This window comes from Sinocyclocheilus grahami, unplaced genomic scaffold (assembly GCF_001515645.1).
Source record: "Sinocyclocheilus grahami isolate Dianchi unplaced genomic scaffold, SAMN03320097.WGS_v1.1 scaffold234.1, whole genome shotgun sequence".
Lineage (NCBI taxonomy): Eukaryota > Metazoa > Chordata > Actinopteri > Cypriniformes > Cyprinidae > Sinocyclocheilus > Sinocyclocheilus grahami.
Window position 1 is genome coordinate 1,020,718 of NW_015505413.1, and position 888 is coordinate 1,021,605.

Here is an 888-nt window from a genome sequence, read left to right on the forward strand (position 1 = left end):
CTGTTCCAAGTAGAACGGGTACGTTTCCCCAGTGTTATCCAGTCTACTCCGTGGGTAGTGCCGTAGTAGCAGTAGCTGGTCCTCTTGTGCAGACCCTGGCCTACGCCAAAAAGTAGGGGCATAGATGGCTTCCACAGGACACTGGAAGGGGCGGTAGCTGTGGCCTTTTGGTAGGATCCCAATTTGTCGGTCCTCCGACGTCGAGAGTGACCGACTGAAAGGGAACGTCTCGGTTACGTATGTAACCCTCGTTCCCTGAAGGAGGGAACGGAGACGTCACGTCCTGTCGCCACAGCTCCTGTACCACCGCTGAGCGGCCGGGTCATCGGCTCGGCTCCTCAGCGAAAACCTGAATATGCGCTGCATCTGCTGCCTACTTATACTCACGCTGTGATCTGCAGCAGCTGGATGCAATAATCGCATGCCAATGTGCATTGGCTCGTTTAGTTTACACTCGAAGTAGATTGGTCCCTCTAAGCGAGATCCCAATTCGTCGGTCCTCCGACGTGACGTCTCCATTCCCATACGTAACCGAGACGTTAAATTTTATAAAAAAAATGTATGACAGTTTCATAAAAAGCACATTTCCTTTTCGTTCTCGTGTCTGTAATGCAAAATATGTCTTTATTATAATGTGAAAATGTAATATTTGTATTAACTACAATTGTAAGTACACGTAATGGGTTTTGTTATAATAAATTAAATGTTTAAAAAGAAATCCCTGTATAACAGTAATGAGAATGAGATTTTAATTGCATTACAGTAATGAGAATTTTGTAGGGAATTTGTCAATTTATTTATTTATTAATTTACTTGCATTTTATTCATTTCCTTTTATTATTATTTTTTATTTACTCCTTCATTCATTCATTCATTCATTCACATTTC